Source organism: Megalopta genalis, chromosome 2 (assembly GCF_051020955.1).
Source record: "Megalopta genalis isolate 19385.01 chromosome 2, iyMegGena1_principal, whole genome shotgun sequence".
NCBI classification, from domain to species: domain Eukaryota; kingdom Metazoa; phylum Arthropoda; class Insecta; order Hymenoptera; family Halictidae; genus Megalopta; species Megalopta genalis.
Genome location: NC_135014.1, coordinates 1,452,996 through 1,476,714, shown reverse-complemented (window position 1 = coordinate 1,476,714; position 23,719 = coordinate 1,452,996). Strand labels below are relative to the sequence as shown.

At 43.0% G+C, this 23,719-nt stretch overlaps 1 protein-coding gene and 3 long non-coding RNA genes across 7 annotated transcripts in view; 2 read left to right on the top strand and 2 right to left on the bottom strand.

Moving 5' to 3' along the window:
* The window catches only part of LOC117223443 (uncharacterized), a 90,184-nt gene that overhangs the window by 28,411 nt on the left and 38,054 nt on the right, over positions 1–23,719 (top strand). The gene's annotated exons all lie outside the window — the stretch shown is intronic.
* Positions 981–7,359, bottom strand: LOC143263860 (uncharacterized). Of its 2 annotated transcripts, none has more exons than XR_013037203.1 (2): positions 6,022–7,359; positions 981–5,176 (listed from the first exon to the last, which is right to left on the bottom strand). It is a non-coding gene; the product is annotated as an uncharacterized LOC143263860 (long non-coding RNA). The 2 variants fall into 2 exon arrangements; XR_013037204.1 differs by having other exon boundaries at positions 6,477–7,359.
* LOC143263861 (uncharacterized) lies at positions 8,548–9,747 on the top strand. Its single transcript, XR_013037205.1, has 2 exons — positions 8,548–8,681; positions 9,152–9,747. It is a non-coding gene; the product is annotated as an uncharacterized LOC143263861 (long non-coding RNA).
* On the bottom strand, positions 18,422–23,687 carry LOC143263859 (uncharacterized). The gene is made up of 2 exons (XR_013037201.1): positions 21,414–23,687; positions 18,422–21,306 (listed from the first exon to the last, which is right to left on the bottom strand). It is a non-coding gene; the product is annotated as an uncharacterized LOC143263859 (long non-coding RNA).

Sequence of the window (23,719 nt, the reverse complement as noted above, 5' to 3'; positions counted from 1 at the left end):
AGGTGACATAAATATTTATGCGTCTCTTCGAGAGCGAAAGCTGCGCTTTTGCGTGCGAGCCGCCCGTTGGCCCCTGATATTACGCGCGATAAACCGCTTCGATAACAATTACGGTAATGTTTACGCCGATTCGTCCTCGGTGTCCACAGCGATGTTAATTAATAAATGCATATAATATATAATATATAATATAATATTATAATAATATAATAATATAATAATACAATAATATAATAATATAACAATATAACAATATAATAATATAATAATATAACAATATAATAATACAATAATATAATAATATAACAATATAACAATATAATAATATAATAATACAATAATATAATAATACAGTAATATAACAATACAGTAATATAACAATATAATAATATAATAATATAACAATATAATAATACAATAATACAGTAATATAACAATATAATAATATAATAATACAATAATACAGTAATATAACAATATAATAATATAATATAATAATACAATAATACGTCCGATCGATAATAGAAATAGTCCGCATTAATTCCAATTAATAGAAACAAAACACGGTAAAATTCTTTCTAATTGACCGTTAGCTTGGAAACGAAAATGGACAATTTGGGGGAAGAGGAGGCTCGAATAATCGTATCCAACCCTTTGCACTCGAGTGGTGACTCTGAGGCACCGCTAAAATTTGTTACATCTCGTTTTAAGATAATCTGTGTACTAATAAAGTTCAGATTTAAAAAATTGTTAACAGTGCAACTGTTGCGCGGATCCCAATAGTCAATATCGTATGCATAAAATGCATTTTGTCGTATAAAATAAAAATACTATAAGTGGGAAAAACGATTCTACATTTTATTGTACTAATAAAGTTCAGATTGAAAAAATTGCTAAGAGTGCAACTGTTGCGCGGGTCCCAAGAGTCAATATCGTATGCATAAAATGCATTTTGTCGTATAAAATAAAAATACTATAAGTTAGAAAAACGATTCTACATTTTATTTATTACAATTTATTACAATTTACAGTTGAAATAGCTTCGAGCGCAAAGGACTAATAATTCTACACAAACTATTAATATATAGTCGCGAAAGCGTCAAACGCTGATATCGAAGATCGAAATGCAGTAAAAATAATCAACTAGGCTCGAACGATTTCTCGTTGACGGTCGGAAAAGCGTCGAAATTTAAAGTCGGAACGTCGATTATCCGCTGTCTCGATCTCGATCAGATAACGGACGGACAGAGGAAGCGGGGGGGGGGGGGGGAAAAAGAGGATCAGGGAAAAGAGAAAACGTCAGTTCGGCTCTCGCACCCTCTTCTTTGTTTCGACGCGCCGTTAAAGCCGACGCGGCGCGGCGCGGCCGTAGAAACACCTGACGTCGCCAGGCGGACGCCCGCCAGCCAGCCAGTCCGTGTACGTAAGTACATACCTGTGGCAGGTGAATCGAGTCAGGTGCCCCAGCAGATGGCTACCTTTACTCGAGAAAGCGTTATAAAAGCGGTCTAACATAAATGTGGGTTACTAGCTATGCCTAACGCCGTCCGTTAGACCAAGCTTCACAATTCACGCGTCGTTTCTGATTTCATTCGATGATCCTTCTACTCCTCCGTCTATCGTTCCAGCCGCACGATTCCGATCCGCTACAGCGAAGAACGTGATCGACGGATCGCTACGGTTTTTGTTCGATAAATCCGACCTGCCGGCCGGCTCGCTCGTAAGCGATACCGATCGATTCACAGGGTGTCCCAAAAGTGACTCGCAATCCGAAAGTGGCGGATTCGTCAGGTCATTCGAAGCAACTTTTTCCTTTACAAAAATTTTCTCCGAGGCACCGTTAACGAGTTATTATTAACGAAAAACAGTGACCAATGAGAGGCGAGCTCGGCTGGCGCGAGGTGACCGAGCCAATGAGCGGAACCGGGCTTAGCGCGTTGGTTGGCTGGGCCGCCTCGCGCCAGCCGTACTCGATTCTTATTGGTCACCGTTTTTCGTTAATAACTCGTTAACGGTGCCCCAGAGAAAATTTTTGCAACGGAAGAAGTTGCTTCAAATGATCCGAGGAACCCGTCATTTCCGGATTGCGAGACATTTTTGGGACATTCTGTATATTTTCATAGGAATGTATACGAAGTTCCTGCAAGTTCTTGCAATCGAGGCACCAAGGTGTTTATTTTACACCAAAATCCGCGGTCTACGTATTCGCGGTCACTGATATCCTCTTTCGTTTTAACGGCGCGGATTGCTCCCCGTTTTATTTATTTATTTATCAAGTTCGCATAGTTAGTTCTCGGTCCGGCAGAATTTATAGAAACGGTTGGACAAAATTGTATCGTATATACTCTCTGTCAGAAATAAAATGAGGCTCTGCGATATTTCGCGAGACGTTAAAAATGTTCGGACACACGGGTTGCATAAAGATGCAAAACCGCGGAGTCTATTCTTAGACCGACCACACCGAAATCGTGTTCACTTTGAACACCGGCTGACAACAACTCCTAGCGGACTTCGTTATCGTGAAAAAATATTGACTTATCGAAACTCTGACACAATTCAGATATTTTTTAAATAAGTAAAATTTAACTTCGTAAATATTACACCCTTCTCATTTTAACACTATACTGTATTGTTCTGTAAGAACGACAAGACTGAATTTATTTAAACATTTCACCACTTTTACTGCAACGTATGCTTGAATCGAGAAGTTTATTCCATGTACATTCCTACAAAAAGAGTCTTTGTCGACAATCTCAAGCTAAAGAAATACGAAACCGGTCGAAACGATCTACATTGATAGGTTAGGTTTCGCGCGAAGTATTGTACGATAATAAGAAACAACCGTGGACACGTTCAAAAACAGAGGACACGCGTGTACGTACGTATAAAAACGGATCGCGCGTGTCTGTTCAGTCGTGGTATAAAATCGCGTAAATTATAAACAATGTTTTTTCGATGCGAGACGCCTGTGCCTCCTTCGGCGCGCTAATTTATTACGAGCGGATCGTTTCGTGGTTCCATGTACGGACAAGATCGGCGCCAGGTCTCACCTTGTTTGCAAGCGTATAACCGGCGGTGCTCGCATGATTCATCTAACGACAGCTACGCCCTCTTCGGACGTCCTAACAGGAAGCGGTAATTTTCGCGACCGGATACGGAAAGATTGCACGTCCTTCGAGGCGTTCTCCCGTCGGCCGAACGAACACAACGATGCAACGATCGCATCTTTTTTTTCTCTATCTGTTCGTATTTCTTCTTTTTTTTTCCTTTTTCGTCCTCGCCATTGGACACGTGGCGGTGGACTCGTCGTCGTCGTGTGCACGTAGTAATACGCCGTCTTTGGTTGTATGGAACGGCCGCGGGGCGGCGCGCGGTGGCGGACGAGAGAGTATGCGCGGTCACGTGTAAGAATGGAATAGCGAAAACGTGATGCGATTATGTATTCTTCCTACGTCGTCATTTCTCGCCTGATATGACCAGCTTCGTCGTTAGATATACATACGTATTAGACTAACGTTTCATGGTAATTCCCTGCGGAATTCTTTTTTCCATTTAAACGACCGCCGGTGGCGAACCGATCACGGTTCTCTTTTTTTCTTCCTTTTTTCTTTTTTCTCTCGACTTAATAGCCAGATCAACTCTTTATGGTTCATTGATAGAGGCATTATGTCTATGACGTCTGTCCCCTGGCACTAGTTTTTTTTCGCCAAGGTTGCATGTGTGTTCGTAGCACGTTATGTATATGGCAGTTTCTTTTCTCGTCTATTTAAATCGATGGAGAACGTGAAACGGACAGACTGTTACCGATAAGCTGAATAAGCAGCGACGAGTCTCTTTTTTTTCTGCCGCCTCGAACAGGAAGCGTATGTGTTACTTTGATTGATCGAATTAATGGGAATGTTCGGCGTACGCGTTCTGCAACATAAATCCTCGCCGACTTCGGCGAGGGTAGGCAGGAACGAAGACTTACAACTGCGAGGCTGGCCACCGAAACCTGAAGTACAAACGTGCTTCCGGCCGATAGGATGTGTCCTTCCTAATGCGTGTCGACGAGGACTGTACACTACATTTGCTCCCAGCTATTTACTAAAATGTCTACACCTCGAGGGAACGGGATATCATAATAATTAGACCGCGAATTTTATGCATTTATGACTAAAGTATGTACGTAGTTGAAATACAGGGAGTCTCAAAAATGTCTCGCAATCTGGAAATGGCGGGTTCCTCGGATCATTTGAAGCAACTTCTTCCTTTACAAAAATGTTCTCCGAGGCACCGTTAACGAGTTATTAACGAAAAACAGTGACCAATAAGAATCGAGTACGGCTGACGCGAGGCGAGACGCGCGAAGCCCGGTTCCGCTCATTGGCTCGGTCGCCTCGCACCAGCCGAGCTCACCTCTCATTGGTCACTGTTTTTCGTTGATAACTCGTTAACGGTGCCTCGGAGGAAATTTTTGTAAAGGAAAAAGTTGCTTCGAATGACTCGAGGAACCCGCCACTTTCGGATTGCGAGACATTTTTGGGACACCCAAAATTCTGAGGACCCAAGAAAAATTTAATAACATAGCTACGCTATTTTCAGCTTATTGAAATGATCTAAATAAACAATTTATCTTTGCTTAATTCCTATTTTTCACAATAGGAAAATTCTTTTTGGAAAATTATTATTTCGCATAGAGATCCGCAGTCTAATAATAATAATAATAATAATAATAATAATAATAATAATAATAATAATAATAATGTGCACACCATAACTGGGAAATAGTGCAATATTTTACACAGTTTTTCTTCTCGACGATGATCGATAGAACAAATAAATGTTTGCGAAACTGAAGCCACGAAAATCTGTCTTTAATTCGTTTCTGATTTAATGAAAGTTGCAACATATTACAGAAGCGTAGCGTATTAATTCGTGAACATTGAATCACGAACGGAATCGACTAACAGCTGCCGCTCGAATATAATTTACGTCGACAGAAAATTCTCGAATTTGTTCGACCGAAAATTTCGACGAAGGTAAACAACGATAACACGGCGGAACATCTGCCGGGTCATCCGATTAGATCTCGCTAAAAAGTTATATTGGGCACGATTTTATCGCGTCAAATCACAACTGCTTCCCATCTCCTGTCTGCTATAAACCGTTCGATTCCTTCCTAATGCGACAGGTCCTACAATTAAAAAAGTACAATTAAAAAAGTCTGTTTTTACCATATCGGTCTTAGATGAACATTCGATACTTTAATACTTTAATTTAATACTAATATATATTTATATTTATACTTTATAATTATAATATATATTTATACTAATATTTAATACTAATACTAATAATACTAATTTAATACTGTATTAAGCTTGTAATGTGATACTATTTTAACAACGTTACGGTAAAGCAACAAATAAACTATTAGGTTAGAGAAATTGTTGATGGAAAAATTTGAATTTATAATATATATTTATACTAATATTTAATACTAATACTAATAATACTAATTTAATACTGTATTAAACTTGTAATGTGATACCATTTTAACAACGTTACGATAAAGCAACAAATAAACTATTAGGTTAGAGAAATTGTTGATGGAAATTTGAATTTATAATATATATTTATACTAATATTTAATACTAATAATACTAATTTAATACTGTATTAAGCTTGTAACGTGATACCATTTTAACAACGTTACGATAAAGCAACAAATAAACTATTAGATTATAAAAATTGTTGATGAAAATTTGAATTTAGCAATCAGGTATTGCATTTAATTATTAAACAGGACGCCGATTCGATAATATCTAAAAATTTGGCTAAAACATTGACATCTGATAGACTAATATTATTTTAGTGGATTTGAGAAATCGTCGATGAAAAAGCCGAAATCACCTTTCCAGCAACCCGATGCAATAACAAACGTTATTTGATCTGCACATGTTTCGCACACGTGTTTCTCTCTTGTTTGTACACATTTCTTTACCGGAACGTTATTATTATTATTACTGTTATTATTACCGTAGCTAGTCGCAAGTTTTCTTTCGTGCCGACGACGCTCCGCGGAGAAAAAAGAAAAAAAGTTAGGTCATTTTGTCAGACATATTTATGACTTCGACCAGCCGAGCACATAAACATTCCGTGTTTTCATTCACGCTGGATCTGTTACATCACTCTCGCCGCGATTCGACCACACACGCACGTACATACATATGTACTTGGTACACATTTACACCTCGCTCGTACACATCGGTTTCGGATTCCGAAAAAAAAATTATGCATTCAGAGATTACGTGGAAACGGATTCCTTTTTTTTTTCTTTTCGAAAAGTCATTATATTTGTCGCTGGTTTGCGCAAGGCGATTCGCGGAGGCAGCCGAGTCGTGTTCCTTTCTGCGCCCCGCGCGTATAACCGTGTCATTGTGGAACGCTTTCTCACGAGGTCTTGACAAAAGAACACGTAGACACGCACGTACCGGTCAAGTTCACGTTCCACAAGTGCATTTTCCCTTCGGGAGATACGCGACGCTGCATCACGCGTATTACTCTGGCCGTTCAAACTCTGCACGCCTCTCGCTTAAAAGGCTGAAACGTTCGCGAATTATTACGCGCGAGTTTCCCTTGCGCACGAAACTGCTTCGGCGAAGATAAGAGAACTTTAATCCTCGAACGGCGGACCGCGTCTACGAAAATGTAACTTGATACGTTCAGAATCATTTGTAATTTTATTTAGCAATTTTTACAACGTATTTTCTAATATACAGAGTGTCCCAAAAATGTCTTGCAATCCAGAAACGGCGGGTTCCTCGGATCTTTTGAAGCAACTTCTTCCTTTGCAAAAATGTTCTCCGAGGCACCGTTAAAGAGTTATCAACGAAAAACAGCGACCAATAAGAATCGAGTACGGCTGACGCGAGGCGGCCCAGCTAACCGGCGCGCGAAGCCCGGTTCCGCTCATTGGCTCGGTCGCCTAGCGCCAGCCGAGCTCGCCTCTCATTGGTCACTGTTTTTCGTTGAAAACTCGTTAACGGCGCCTCGCAGAAAATTTTTGTAAAGGAAAAAGTTGCTTCAAATGACCTGAGGAACCTGCCATTTCTGGATTGCGAGACATTTTTGGGACACCCTGTATGTGCGTCTTATAGACGCGTTAGATTTTGTAGAAAGCTTGATGGAACTGTCGACAATTTGAATTAATCGTCGCAAACTAGATAGTCGAATAACGATATTTATATCCTGGGTCCAAGTGGGCCCGAGTCTCGCCGAAATCGCCTAAGGAACTGTCTACTGCGTAATGGAACCGTCGACAATTTTAATTAATCCGCGGAAACTAGATACAATAATGTCTCTCTAATTGACGCTCAGATTGTCCACAAAAATGGACAATTTGGGAAAAAGAGATACGAGATTATTCGAACCTTGCGGTTCGTTTTTATAATTACGAATTGTCAACAACTATAAACAAACGAGCTACAGGGCTCGAATAATCGTATCTCCTGTTCCCAAATTGTCCATTTTTGTGCGCAATCTGAGCGTCAGTTAGAGAGACATTACTGTAGTCGAATAACAATATTTATATTCTGGGTCCAAGTGGACCCGAGCCACGCCGAAATCACCTAAGATATCGATCGGAGGAACGTAGTACATAAACCGTTGATGCGAACAGTGTATGTATTCGTGTCTTATTTATTCCACGGCTCCGTATATGCACTTGTACAGCATTTCCTCAGTTTTCACTCGTAGAGTGACACGATCGCGTCCGGCGTTGGCCATAAAAACTTGGAAAGTCCGTCAATTTATAGTTTTAAAGTCTGGGAATTTCTTTGAAATATGCGAAGAAAATTTATGAAAATAAATTTTTCGAAAGACATTAATACCTGTCCGACATACGATGCGTTAAATAATTCTCCACCAGATCGTAACAAATGGAATTCGTTCGAGCGAACAGTTTCTCATTAAAAAAAAAAAAGAAAAAACAAAAAAAACATTCCATTTGGAGACCGAGAATTTGCGTAACACGGGGCGCTTACTCACGCCGGGACTTTCCATTGCGGTAAATCAAAGATCGAATCGCGGACGCCGTTGTCCGGGAAAGCAAGAAGCAATCGTGTCGCGGCACACGGTTTTCCCGTCGCGACGAAATTTATAACCGTTTGTCGTGCGTGATAAACGTCTAATCTCGAACGGCGTAAAGTAATAGGAACGTGTACACCAGAGTATCGGCTCAAGAAAGGTTTAAAGGGTTAGGAATTAGAAGCCGAAGGGAAGAAGCAAAACGACGCAGCAGCGGCCGTTCGTGAGGCGGAGCATTTAGCCGAGAGATCGCGTGTAATACTCGCGACGCACGCGACTGCAAACATGGGACACGCGACATCGCGTTCTAGAGCCGTTTCATTTCGTTTCGACTCGACTGGACTCGTCTCGACTCGTCTCGACTCGTCCCGTCCCGTCTCGTTCGGCTCGGTTCGGTTCCGTCCGCCCCACCTCGGCGTGCGTGTGTACGCCGAATGTCACGCCATCACGCCATTAACCGCCCGGTGCATTATGCGCTCTCGGACCGTCGTCTGCGTTAGGTGGCATTGCCCGCGGAAACTATTAGGGGTACCTAAGAAAGGAAACGAAACTCGAACATGACCACGCCTGATTCAATAACTTCGTCGTCATTGTACTCATCGTCGTACCGAGTATGTATACACCACGCGTGTTGTACTTACCGACACTCGTTGTATACCGTGTACTATATTCCAATGTCTCGTTGCGCGAACAAAGCGTCCTTTTCACGGCACATGTTTACATCGAATCAATTTCGATTTCGTCACGTTTTTATCACATACATTGTACAATGTACCTATGTATACTAATATAACGAGAGTTGGACATTATTCGAATAATGTTTCACTTCGAACATTTCGATTAAATTTTTCCAACGAAACTTTATTCGAATAACCTTTCGGACGGTTGTAGGTTAGAATTCGGTACGAATTCTACGAACAAAATTTTATTCGTATAATATCTCGAATAAATTCTTCGAATAATATTTCGAATAGATTATATTGTCGTATAAAATTATAAAATTCGTATAAAATTACATTCCTTGTTCGTTGTGCAAATAAAATATGCCGAATATCGTGTGCTAATGCCTATCATCTTATAGATCGCCGGTCGCAAGACTGGTATTCCAATGGGAATAACGACAATATACAGGGTGTCCCAAAAATGTCTCGCAATACGGAAATGGTGGATTCTTTAGGTTATTTGAAGTAACTTTTTCCTTAGCGAAAATGCAAACCGCGGCTTCGTTCACGAGTTATTAATGAAGAACGCCAACCAATAAGAAGCGAGCTCTGCTGACGCGAGGCGACCGAGCCAACGAGCGTGCGAAGCCCAGCTCCGCTCATTGGCTCGGCCGTCTCGCGCCAGCCGAGCTCGCCTCTCATTGGTCACTGTTTTTCGTTGATAACTCGTTAACGGTGCCTCGGAGAAAATTTTTGTAAAGGAAAAAGTTGCTTCAAATGACCTGAGCAACCTGCCACTTTCGGATTTGCGAGACATTTTTTGGACACCCTGTATAGTTTCTGCTGAATCCAAAGGTCTCGCCGCAACTCACGGCGTAACCGAGAGAAATTGTCGTAAGAAACTCCGTACAATTAAGTACATACATACATATATGGAAATGTTTCTATACTGCGTAGCAGCTGCGACAGGATTGTGGGATCATAAACATAATAAAATCGCCAAGCTTTTAGTTAATCCTGACACCAGTTTCAGTATAATTATGTCTCGCCGTATTTTGTTCTACTATTTGCACAGCGTCGATAATTATTATTACTTGTCCATATTAACACTATACCGTCCGCAGATCTCAGATATGATTTTTTGTTCGACGCCGGCATAATGGCTTGGAGATTTTAGATTAAACAAAAAATTTCGAAGATGGCGGCAATATAAATTCCTAAAATTAAGATACGTCATCCAAGAATTTTCGTGCTTAATTCTTAGTTGAATAAGCACAGTGCTATTAGTTAGTTAGCTGCCTTTTAACACCCAAGAAATATAGTTCAAATGTTATCTCAGTTTTTTATTTATATATTATATAAATTATATATATATTATATTATATATACATATATATATATATATATATATATATATATATATTATTATATATATATATATTATTATATATATTATAGGTTTTGTGGAACCACCGGCACACAACAGATAGTTTTTGCACGGCACCAGCGTGGTGCCACCGGACAGCATAGTGTTAAAATCGAAGAATGTTGTGTCTTAACCCTTTGCACTCGAGTGGTGACCCTGAGACACCGCTAGAATTTGTTATATCACATTCCAAAATAATATTTATCTTAAGAAAGTTTAGATCGAACAAATTGTTAAATTGTGTAACTGTCGTGCGAGGTCACACGACTCAATTTCATCACAATTCATCACAAAATGCACTGTATCATATAAAATGAAAATGCTATAAGTCAGAAAAATTATTTTAGATTTACAGATAAAATGGCTCCGAGTGCAAAGGGTTAAGAAACGTACAGCCGCGAATTGTTGTTTATTATATACTACTATAATACTACTATACTACTACTATAATAACGACTATAATAATAACTAAAAATAATAATAATAATAATATTATAATTAATTAATATAATATTATAATATTATTAATATAATAATACTAACTAATAATAATAATAAATAATAATAATAACTACTATAATAATACTATAATAATATATGCAACTATATTGTAATATAGGTGTATATATATATATATATATATTCGCAAAAGGTATCGTTTCAGAAGAATTATACCGTCCGTACCGTGGACGCGGAGCGTCTCGGCACCGTGAACCGGTGAAAAAAACGCGGCAGAGAGAAGCGGCTCGTAAATTCTGTATACATACACATGTATAACGGGTGCATGACCGAGCTGATGTAACCTATTCTAAAAACGAGACCGCGAACCGTGCGGCATTAACGCGCACTGCGCGTAGCCGGAGTGTACGATGTGATATTGACCGAGGCAGACAACTGTAGCGTGGCAGAGAGAATACTACATACATACATACATACATACATACATGTTCGGATAAATTGCGTGGCAGGACAGAGACCGAATGGGATAAAGCGAGCCGTGGCCCGCTATGCAGATGACCGCGGGGATCGGGATCGATCGGGAAAGAAAGAGCTTCGCATACTCGTAAGTTGTACGTTGCAGAGGAAAGAGAATTGCGGAGAAATCGCGTGTAAAACACAAGGATGCCGAACGGTGAACTGGCATAGAATTGGCCAAAAAATAATTGCGTTTATCTTCTGCGTTTTGTCATTCGACAAAAAAAAACGCACCGTCTTATTGGCCGACCCGATAATTGAAAAATTGTTGTTGTTCTCGTTGAGAATCATCGAGACATCGTCGGCGCAATTTCAAGATGAAACTAGTCGAACTGCAAAGTGAACGCCGCCCTCGAACCGCGGCCATCTTGTCGAATGTGCAACTCCGCGGCACAGTATACAGGGTGTCCCGAAAATGTCTCGCAATCCGAAAGTGGCGGGTTCCTCGGGTCGTTCGAAGCAACTTTTTCCTTTACAAAAATTTTCTCCGAGGCACCGTTAACGAGTTATTAACGAACAAACAGTGGCCAATGAGAGGCGAGCTCGGCTGGCGCGAGGCGACCGAGCCAATGAGCGGAACCGGGCTTCGTGCGCTGGTTGGCTGGTCCGCCTCGCGTCAACCGTACTCGATTCTTATTGGTCACTGTTTTTCGTTGATAACTCGTTAACGGTGCCGCGGAGAACATTTTTGAAAAGGAAGAAGCTGCTTCAAATGATCCGAGGAACCCGCCATTTCCGGATTGCGAGACATTTTTGGGACACCCTGTATATACCTATGGCCTGTGAAAAATGTGCGAGGGGCTCGAGGAAAATTTTTGAAGCGCGGGGCGAAGGAATCATGAGAAACGAACGAACGGAAAAAACTACCTGGAGAAAGCTGCGCGGAATAACCGCGCGACCGTTGTCGCAGTTTCCGAAGCAGGCTGGTGCGAACGGTCCGAACGTTCGAATAATTTCGAACCTTTATTTACAGCCATCGTGCACAGCCAACGAGGCAGCCGGTCAATCAGCCAGCCAGCTAGGTGGCTAGCCTGGTCTGCTGTTGCATCGTTTGCGCATGGTACGCTCGGCGTACCGTGCAGAAGGAGCGAGAATGATGCATAAAAGAAAAGCGAGAAAGAAGAAGTGGGGGAGGGTTGGGAACGGTTCGGGAGAGAGATGGGTCTGAGAAGAAAGGAAAAGAAGCGACTGGAAGGAGGAAGGAGATATGGCCGCGGGGGCACGGGGGGGCGGTATGGTAGGACTTTGCACGCGGCGCGTAACCGGTTACGCTACGAAGATATAGGTGCAGTAGGTAGATGAGAGGAGGGCAGAGAGGCAAAAGCAGTCGACCAACGAGCCAACCAACGGCTACACACGAGCGATGTCACCGCGCTAGTACTCTGCATGCAGACCGCTGTATGCTGTATGCAGGTAACAGTCGATGCATCGACGCTGCAGCTCGCTCTGCGCACGCGCACACACGGCCGTGCGCATGTACCGGGTGTTCAGAAGATACGTCTACGATCGAAATCGAAAATCACGGTGTTACACGATAGAAATTCCGTCACTGTCGAACTTCGCGGTCGAAGCCATTTTAACTAACGAAATCCAAAATAGTTTTTCCGACTTTCGGTATTTCAATTTTATGTAACCGAGTACGTTTTATATATTATGGAATTGAATTCTGCGACTCGCAACTGATATTAAAGTTATTTTGAAACGCGTCACGGCAATTGACGACAATATTACAGTTTTTAACGACGCCTCAGAGCCACCATACGACTGCAAAGGGTCGTAACTATTTTAATATCACTGAAATTATGACTACTCCTTCGTAGGAAATCATTGAATAAATTGCTTAATCCAAGTACTCGTTGTGGAAATAATAATAATAATAATAATAATATATTAATAATATTATGGAAATAATAATAATAATTGTGGAAATTCTACGCAAATTCAGTCTCACCACAGTACCATGTCGCGTCCCACGTGACATTATACGTTAGGCACGAATATCCGACGTTCGATACTAATACGTGAAACGTATCGAGCGACAAACAGAAGCAAGCAACTAATTCCTGCCACTTGGCAAGTTCCGATGGCGAACAACTGAAAAACGAAACCGAAACCGCAACTCCAACTTTCCTGGTTCTCGTCGCGTCTCGATTCGCTGGAATCTCCGTGGCAAAGTACAATCCGGACACCCGGTATATATTTCGCGCGCGCGTCTCCCGCCCATTTTCTTCATCCCCACGTAACGTCCCCTCTCTCTCTTCCCGCAGGCTCCCCTCCCCTGCTCCGCGGCCGGCTATTCCGATGAAACTTGCAGCATGACGTCACGCTCGTACACGAGAAAACGAGACGCGCGACGACGCTGCGTAGGGAACCTCGACGAAACCGTACGAGAACCGGGCGAGAGATGCTGCGCAGTTGGAACGGCAAGGTGCCTGACACAAGGCTCTCTCTTTCTCTCTCTTCCCCTCTCTTTCTTTTTTCCCTTCCTCTTCCTTCGACCCTCCTGCCCCGCTCTCCTCTTTCTCGGCGTCGTTACTCTCGCCCCCCTCCCTGGTTTGCTCCTGGTCCGTCTTTCTGGGCTATTTCTCTCGTTCCCTCTGCCTGTTTACAAACACGCGTAAACTCGGCCGAATACATGACATCATCGCGCAATCTCGTGAGTTGACGCCGACGCGACGTAAGGACGACGACGACGACGACGACAACGACGACGACGGCGGCAGCGGCGGTAGCGACGACGGTGAGACGACCGGTCCCCGTTCTCTCGCCGGGGCTGATCGATCTAAAGCGGCTGCTGTACTTTCATTTTCTCACGTCTCTCGTACCTTTCCAGCGCGAATCAATGCTCTGCGGATATTCACAAAGTCGCACGCCCTGGGAGACAGAATTCTCCAATACGCTAGACTGTCCTGCATCCGTTGCTCGGATACTCTGTTGCGAAAGCTTGCAAATAATTTCACGGTTATTTCCGTTTCTATGGGGCGTAATTCTTAAAATAAGACAACAAACCATTAACATTCGGAATTGGATATTATACAGGGTGTCCCAAAAATGTTTCGCAATCCGAGAGTGGCGGGTTCCTCAGGTCATACGAAGCAACTTTTTCCTTTACAAAAATTTTCTCCGAGGCACCGTTAACGAGTTATCAACGAAAAACAGTGACCAATGAGAAGCGAGCTCGGCTGGCGCGAGGCGACCGAGCCAATGAGCGGAACTGGGCTTCGCGCGCTGGTTGGCTGGGCCGCCTCGCGTCGGCCGTACTCGATTCTTATTGGTCACTGTTTTTCGTTAATAACTCGTTAACGGTGCCTTGGAGAACATTTTTGTAAAGGAAGAAGCTGCTTCAAATGATCCGAGGAACCCGCCATTTCCGGATTGCGAGACATTTTTGGGCAGCTTGAATGTTTGAATGTTAAAATTGTTAAAAGGGTGACCGCTGTATTAATTACAAGACCCGATGCATAAATTGCAGTCATGTAAAATAAAATAGCTCAGTGATGTAAAATAAACTATTTATTTAATTTAACTTTGACATAATCTTAAAACTGTTAAAATGGTGACCGCTGTATTAATTACAAGACCCGATGCATAAATTGCAGTCATGTAAAATAAAATAGCTCAGTGATGTAAAATAAACTATTTATTTAATTTAACTTTGACATAATCTTAAAACTGTTAAAATGGTGACCGCTGTATTAATTACAAGACCCGATGCATAAATTGCAGTCATGTAAAATAAAATAGCTCAGTCATGTAAAATAAACTATTTATTTAATTTAACTTTGACATAACCTTAAAACTGTTAAAATGGTGACCGCTGTATTAATTACAAGACTCGATGCATAAATTGCAGTCATGTAAAATAAAATAGCTTAGGACCGAAAAACTATTTTGGATTTCGACTTAAAATGGCTCCGAGTGCAAAGGGTTAATATATGTAATCTACGACCAAAATAATTGTATTATCCAAAAATACGTCCGCAGCGCGTTTCCTCTCTAAATTCCCGCCGAACTCTACTACACATGTACATCTGTAATGGGGTGTTGGAAGTATTGGGTTGGCAACTAAGTAATTGTCGATTTGTTCAATGAAATAAAAATTCTTTTTTGCTTGGAATGAAGTTTAATCTGTAATGTATTTTGCATTTTGTTCGACGATCTTTTGCCATCTCTCTGACAACTTGAAAATTCCACGCTCGTAGAAAGTCTGATCCTTTTCGGCCAAAAACTGAGTTAAGTGAGATTTTACAGCGTCATCATCGTTAAAAGTTTTACCACGAAGGGAGTTGTCCAGGAATCGAAATAAGTGGTAATCCGATGGCGCGAAATCGGGGCTATATGGTGCGTGTAACATCGATTCCCAACCAATATCCATCAATTTTTGCCGAGTGGACAAAGACGTGCGCGGCCTAGCATTGTCCTGCTGGAAAATGACACCTTTACGATTGACCAATTCTGGTCGCTTTTCCTTGACCGCTGCATTCAATTTGTCCAGTTGCTAACATTTACGGATAATAAAAAATAACATAATAATAATAATAATAATAATAATTTTATAATATAACATTTACAGATATCATAAAAATGGGAGTGAGAGACATCTATAACTGAAATCGGCAATTACTTAGTTGCCAACCCAATATTTAGCGCTTGGTAGCCGCGCCGCGGATGTTTCCCGGCAGCATCTCCGCGATCGAATGGACAGCGGACCGGTCGTGCGAGAGAACAAACCGGCCGCGTGTTGTGTCACGAGGAAAACAGCGTAACGTAACGCATAACGTAATGTAGTGTAGCATCATTATCGCCCCTGCTCATCTCTCTACAGTTGGGTCCCGTGTCACGTACTGTCCGTGACTAGTAACGAGTAGACGAGCTATCGTGACGTCATCGTTATCAGTAGTAGGGTACTGAATTAGGTCGCATATCGCGCGCGTATCCTCTTCCCTTGGTCCATTTCGAACGGTAAACACTCGGCCACAGGGGTTGATTTAAAGGATCGTCCGTATCCTTGACCGTTCCCCATCACGCGAACCATGTCGGGGTTCTTCGGTCGTTTCCTCCTACCCGCCGTAAAAAGTGCCGACTTGCTCGAGAAGGGAACGCGGTCCTTTTTCGTTTCGACGGATATACGAAACCCCTAACAGCCGATAAGACAGAACTCTTCGGTTGCATAAGCGACCGAAATAGACATTTTTCATTTCAGATAAGAAATGGTCAGGAACGCGAGCAGCTATTCTATTCGTATGCTTCAATTTGTATAACAGGAAAACGTGTGAAACATTTTTCGTTGGATTTCGATCGATTTGTTGCTAGTTATTGTAATTCGAGTCAATTCATATCTCGCGTCGTATTATTATATATCTAATAATATATATATTATTATATCTAATATATATTATTATACAGGGTGTCCCAAAAAATGTCTCGCAATCCGGAAATGGCGGGTTCCTTGGATCATTTGAAGCAACTTCTTCCTTTGCAAAAATGTTCTCCGAGGCACCGTTAACGAGTTATTAACGAAAAACAGTGGACCAATAAGAATCGAGTACGGCTGACGCGAGGCGGCCCAGCCAACCGGCGCGCGAAGCCCGGTTCCGCTCATTGGCTCGGTCGCCTCGCGCCAGCCGAGCTCGCCTCTCATTGGTCACTGTTTTTCGTTGATAACTCGTTAACGGTGCCTCGGAGAACATTTTTGTAAAGGAAAAAGTTGCTTCGAATGACCCGAGGAACCCGCCATTTTCGGATTGCGAGACATTTTCGGGACACCCTGCATATTTGAATCGTTGGGTCGGGTTTGATACGGTAGTGAATAGCTCTGCCATTCGATAGAATACCGGCGATCGTCTAATATCGTTTTCAGAAATATTACACACCGCTGGCTCTATGTACATACATACCCTCGAAAATAAGGAGTACACACGGCGCATCCACGGTGCATCCACAAGCGTATCACTTTACATTCCGCTTGAGCGTGCATAGAAAGGAGTCCGCTCTCTGTGTGTATCTTTTACCTTCTACAGGGGCATTGCACACGACGACGCCTCGGCCGTTTCGGCCATCGATACGGGGTCAAGGACATGGCCGAATGGCGGCCCGCGAGATAGCATAACATCCGTAATAATAATACACGCCTTTAACGCGTTCCTATCACAGGGGTGGAAAACACTCGGAATCGGTCGGCCCGCCCGCTCGAAACGGAAATTCGAACGTTTCACCTGAAAAGGTGCATGAACCCCCGCCGACAGAAATAACCTAACGCAACCTCGGGTCAATATCGCAACGGACCCTTGAAGCGAGCCCGATGTTTTCGACGCGGATAGTCGCGGCCGGGCGACGGTGTTCCAGTAAAAGGTTAGTAGAGAGAAGCGCCGGATTGATTTTCCCCGGCTAGCATACATACATTGTAACGTGACAGAACGATATTATCTGCTGTGAACCGGCGCGTTGCTTTTTCGCAATTGAACGGGAACGATGCTTCTGACAAAGGAATCCGCGGGGCCCCCCGGCTTCTTGTTTGCCCGACGGACTTCTGCTAAAATTCCGTATCCGTACGCCGCGAGCACAAAGGGGACGTGCGTGCTCCGTAACGATATATCGTCACGATCAGCGAATCGTTTGGGAAACAAACAGGGTTTACGTGAATCTACATAGAAGCGGCGAGAGACTCGTGAATTTCCGGCACATAGAGAGAGAGACACGCCGTGCCGACAACGCCGCGCGATCGTTCGGCGACGTTGCCGTAGCCCCGGATGACGTCACGAGACATACGACTCTCGAGCGAGCACGTAAAGCAGCTCGCCGGCAAAGCCAGACTTACGCTCGAAAAACTACGACGCTCTCTTTGTTAATCGGATTCGAACCGATCGGGGATCGCGACTATGCCCCGGGCTAAGCGAATTCGTCCGCGAATCCTATACGATTCCTATGCCGCGTATTTGTGTTCGGATGAAATATACGAATCGCGTATCGAGACTCGTCGGCGACCATTTACATTCCCGAGTTTTTCTGGTCGCCAGAGCGTTTGGCCCTGGAGAGGGATAAGTCCGGTCGGAACGTACCCTCGGGTTAGCAAAATAAATATTAAGCGAGCGTGTTATGTTTCAGCGTTATGTTTAGCCGAGATATCTACTCGAGATTGCTCGAAAAAATAATACAATTGCGATTGTTAGAAATATTTATCGTAGAGGTTAACCTCGTTATATTATGCATTATAATATAACCTTGTAATGCAAGAAATGCTGATCTTAATTACAGTCTCAGCTTACATGGAACAATTTTATCGTCGTACTGATACACATAATTAGAATTTTATTTATTTTAATATACATAATTAGCTTTTTCTCTCGCAACGTTACTATTTGTTTAAACCGTGCATCCCTGTGCGTCGAACAATTTTATCACATTAATTCTCATACAATCAGAATTGTACAATCATCTTCATAATAACGTTAGTCTTTGTTTTTAAACATTCTCGCTTGCTTCCCGGTGGAAATAGTCTCGAATTTCATTGCAGCGCGATGAATAATGCATTTGTTATCTCCATTGATTTTAGTTGTCGACGATTAATGTACGGTTTTCCAATTGAAATGTACCGTTGATCGGCCAAGCGAGCTGCATAACCGTATTTTTACGCTGATTACGAACAGCCGAGTGAAATATTCCGTTAAAGACACTTTAAATTCCGTTACGTAATCGCTCAACCGGCGATAACCCTATGACACGTACCACCAGGTGTGTCCGGATATTTACTGTCAACTCGAGTTATCAAACGTTAAACTATTTAAAAAATTATCGTATTTTACGATAGAGATCTCGGCGCGTTTACAGTGCTCGTGCTCTTCGTGCTCGTGCGCCGCGAACATTGTAAACACAACGGTTCTTATGCACGGCCCGTTTTTTCAAAAATCTTCCGCTCTGAATCGATCGCCATCGCAGATCGCGGATAATCTTGGAAATCTCTGTAACACCGTATCTCTTGCAAATACGTATGTACATTCGCTTCGACCCTCCAAATTGACGCCTACCGTTATTAAAAATAACGGATGTGTAATACTTAACAAGAAAAATAGATCTGAATTTATGTAAATTTTCCGCCCCATTTTTGTTACAACATACGCTATATAACTAACAATATTTATTCAATCATTTTCTACGAAAAAGTCTCTATAATGCCAACAATTTTAAAATAAAAATCGTGATTGCGTCGATCCTTAATTGTCTCGAACGCGACAATTCTGTTCTAATTTCTTGTAGAAATCACGAATTCGAATTGCTCGAAGATTCCGGATCTAATTATTTACGACAGCCGCACAAAGTATTCTTCCACGGATTTGAAACGTTCGCGAAAATATTCAGAATTCTGTTCTCTTAAAACGTACAGCGGAAACTTGTCCGATCAGATAAAAAACTGCAGCGGACATTTCGATGAAAAGAAGATGCCAACAGGGCAGACCTGTCTACCGCGTGTCTCGACGAAGCGGAAATAATTCTGTAGCGCGTCGCACTAGATAAAGTTGCCCTATCATTTGCCCCTATGAAATACATACATACAGACATTCATACATACATACGTACGTACATACATATAGTAACCCACTGACGCGCGCACGTTAGACACACGTTCGCCGTTTGGCATGTGGCGCCTCTTAATAAATTTCTGTTTTATCATAGACGATTATCTCGATTGATTTCGACGAAACGATCTCTCACCTACACAAAATGTAGAGATCTGTTATGTTATATGCCGCTATAGTTTTTATAGCATTTTTAATAACATTAGAAATGGTAAACATTCTTATCGGCTGTATCGCTGAACAGTTTCGTAAAAATAACAATATTCATGACACGGAATGTCTGGCGACTGTGTGTGTGTGTGTCTGCCGACGACTGCTTGTGTATAGACAAATTTATCCTAGGTCCTGAATCGCGAGCTTATACGGAGGTAAGATTGCGCGCGGCCAAATGTAACGGCACGTTTTTCGATCCGTCCGCCGATAGTATTATTGATAGAACCCGAGAACGATAATAACGATTAAGGTTATCGATAAGAGCGCTGTTGGGACGGCTGCAATTTTTTTTCGAGGTCCCCAGATAAAGTCGCGTGAACGAAGAAATCGTTCAACTTTCCAGAGAACAGTGTCGGAGCATGTCTCCCTAATTGACGCTCGGATTGTCCACAAAAATGGACAATATGGGAAGAGGAGATACGATTATTCGAGCCGCTTGCGGTTCTATTTTTATAGTTATAAATTGTCTACAATTATAAAAACGAGCCGCGAGGCTCGAATAATCCTATTTCCTCTTCCCAAATTGTCCAATTTAGTGGACAATCTGAGCGTCGGTAAGGGAGACATTACTGTACATGTATTTGTTCTTTACGCACTTTCAAAACTGGTTTCGGATCTCTTCCAAAAATATTGAAATTACAGAGTACATTATTTTTTTTCTTCGAACGAAGGACTACGTTGAAAGTTACGTCGTTACAAAGTTGTATCGGAATATGATGTCAGAGTGATGTCACATCTGTAGATATCGGCTGGTACTGTTTAACAGAGGCACATAACGTGCGAAGAACGTTTTATCAATCAATTAAACGTTCGCGTTATTTTATCCGCTCGCAAACGTACATTGTAGCAGTGTAGTAGTAGTAGTAGTAGTAGTAGTAGTAGTAGTAGTAGTAGTGGTAGTAGTAGTAAACGCAGTCCCAATATTTATCGATTACATACACGCTTCGTAACGAACGAAAGCATCCGCCATTTTGCCCGAACAATCGAAACGTAAAAAACTATCTACCATCGCGATAAAAGATACTACAATATTTACATTTTCTATTTTTTCTTTTCCGTCATCGCGAGGTTGGACGATAATATGCAACGTTTCTCTTGCTGATTACGGCGCTCGGTTTATTTGGTTTTGCTTTCGGGCGAGATATCGAAATTAGATTTCGACATCGGGCGCGTCGTTTCGAGATGACGAAAAGATATTATCGCGGACGGAACAATAATCACGCGATTTAATACGTTTCCAGATAACGCCGTCTCAACAATCTTATCGGAATCTTTTCTCTTTCAACGCCGCTATTAATCGGTTCAGCATACAACGAATTTTTCCTCTTCGTTGGAACGACCCGGATGCTCTTCTATGGCGTAGCAACGTTTTCACGATCAGCATCATCTGCGAACAAAGGAAAAAAACGTGAGGCTAAAACGACAGGATTTTATTAACGAGGCTGTGAACATACGTGATCGAGAAAGCGGATCTGATGTATCGTTAACGTGTACCTTTGCTGCTGCAACAATATACAGGATGTCCGAAAAATGGCTTGCAATCCGAAAGTGGCGGGTTCCTCGGGTCATTCGAAGCAACTTTTTCTTTTACAAAAATTTTCTCCGAGGCATCGTTAACGAGTTATCAACGAAAAACAGTGACCAATGAGAGGCGAGCTCGGCTGGCGCGAGGCGACCGAGCCAATGAGCGGAACTGGGATTCGCGCGCTGGTTGGCTGGGCCGCCTCGCGTCAGTCGTACTCGATTCTTATTGGTCACTGTTTTTCGTTGATAACTCGTTAACGGTGCCTCGGAGAACATTTTTGTAAAGGAAGAAGTTGCTTCAAATGATCCGGGGAACCCGCCATTTCCGGATTGCGAGACATTTTTGGGACACCCTGTACACATGCTATAATACATGTGCTATGTCCGTTCTGTACGGCGAGCCTCCTCTGCGACCGTTATCGCGTTATTTCCTTATCGCGAAAGAAAACCCGATAAAATGGCACGCCGCTATGCGATCGCCCAGCTTGCGGTGCGGCACGAATAGCCGGCCATTGTTTATGTCATTCGTTCGCCGCAATTTCGCTCGAGCGCGTCTCAGCGGATCCAATTCTTCCTGGACACAAAGCCCCGTTATTAATCGACGATAATCGTGAGATAAGGCAGGTCGTGAAACGTCCACGTCAAGATCACTGTAAAAAAAAAGAGAGTCATCGGCAATCGTGAAACGGTACACGTGTATCGTTCCTGTAGCCTTTGCATCAATGAACGGATACCCAGTTGCAACTATCGCATTTAAAATTTGTCTCACGTTCCCGGCGAAAGGTCGTCAAATAAATTTCAATGGCTTCACGTCGCTCGACGATTCGTACGTACATATAATATGCACCGGCTAATTGTAGCCAGAGAATCGTAAACTACATTCGGTGGAGGCAACGAAGAAAAAGAACATTGTATTCAACGTTATTGCCGGTGAACACGCATCTGGCCGACCCGGATGAACCGTCGGAAGATCAATCGAGCATACATTCGTAAGCCGAACCGGACCGCGGCACTTCTCCCGACACACATTTTATTTCTCGAATTGAGAAACACACCGGCGGCCGGGGCGCATATCGGAAATGGGTGGAGCCGTTTTCGATCTTTGCAACACCGTCGGATTCGTGTCGCCGATTCTCCACGACCGAGAAAACCGTGTGCGGACGCTAGAAAATCACACGGTCTCGTTCGTTATTGGTAACGCAAGGATCCAACAGCTTCGTAATCCGTAACGATATTCTCCACTTACCTTCGATTTTATCAATTCGATTTTAGTAAACGGTAATTTCCATTCTAGACGACGTACTGTTACAACAACGTAACCATCGTTCGGATTGGACGCATTGTACTCCACATTTGAATCGAAGTGTAGACAAGAAATAGTATTTTCTCTAACCTAAAATATCGAACGAAACAATATTTGCTTCATTCAAGCATCAAACGAAATAATATTTCGAAACAGCATTAACTTTGTGCGAATATTTCGACGTTTACTGTTTTCTAAAAATTTCTACGAAGTCTTCGCCAGCGTTAGCAGCATTTTCTCCGGTGTAAAGTGGGCCTCTCGTCGCGAGAAGAGTGGGTACGCTGATCAAGTGCGCGCGCGTACAATCTCCATCTTTCTTTTTCCCCTCGTATTCGCCGTCTTCCTCCCACCGCCGCGATCCGTTCGCGCTCGAGTCCCGGTCGCTGACTACGTGTCCCCCTAGGGCGGCCGGCGGCGCGCATGCGCGGCCTCGCGACTCGCGACTATGACGTCACGCGGCATGACGCCACAACGCCCGATTGGCGGAGCGCGTCGTAGCCGTCGTTGTGTCGTCGTCGGCCGTCGTTGTGTTCTACCCGTGCGTGGTGTATACGCGGATAGTGTAAGTGGGCGGCGGGGTGAGGGAAAAACGAGCGAGCGAGCGAGCGAGCCTGGGGCAGGCTGAAGGGCGAGAGGAGGGGGGGGGGACCGACACCCGTAGCTCCGCTTTACCGCCGCATTCTCGAGCGTTCGTCTCCGTTCGTCTCCTCGTACGGCAACCAGGCGAGCGAGAGCCGCACGTCGTGTCGCGAGCGCGCATACCATTACTTTGTCTGGTGTGTCTCGTGTTCAACCTAGAATACGATTCCCTAGTTTTCGTCCATCGGTGTCCGTCTTTGTATCCCGAGTGGCGTCGACATTCGCACAGAGAGCCCCTCGATCGAATCAATCCGTCGGTTTCCGTTTAACGATTTCACTGCGAACGGGTAAGTTGCGGCAACAAATATATATATATATATATATATATATATAT